The sequence below is a fragment of the Lupinus angustifolius genome, chromosome LG11, assembly GCF_001865875.1.
Source record: "Lupinus angustifolius cultivar Tanjil chromosome LG11, LupAngTanjil_v1.0, whole genome shotgun sequence".
Taxonomy (NCBI): Eukaryota; Viridiplantae; Streptophyta; class Magnoliopsida; order Fabales; family Fabaceae; genus Lupinus; species Lupinus angustifolius.
The window spans coordinates 29,071,018-29,071,365 of NC_032019.1; positions in this window are offsets into that span (position 1 = coordinate 29,071,018).

The window sequence follows — 348 nt, forward strand, 5'->3', positions numbered from 1 at the left end:
ATATATATATATATATATAATTATAAAGTGATAGAGGGTTTAGGAACTCATGAATCTGGTACCTCATTAACTAAGGCATAGACTCATCTAGCAGCAGATATGAAAATCTCTGATCCCATTTACCTAGGGGTCCAAAAACACGGATTTGGACCCAACCCATTACGGGTCTTATCTGCGGGTACTGGTGGGTCAGGGTACCCATTTCCATCCCTAGTATAATCTCTTTCATTCCTGTTCGGGTTAAGAAGTCGTCACGGTCATTAGCATCACCTATACAAAATCTTGATTTAGGGAGAGAGGTTTGCCATCTACTTCTTATCCTCCAAGATTAATTTATTAAAATTAAAC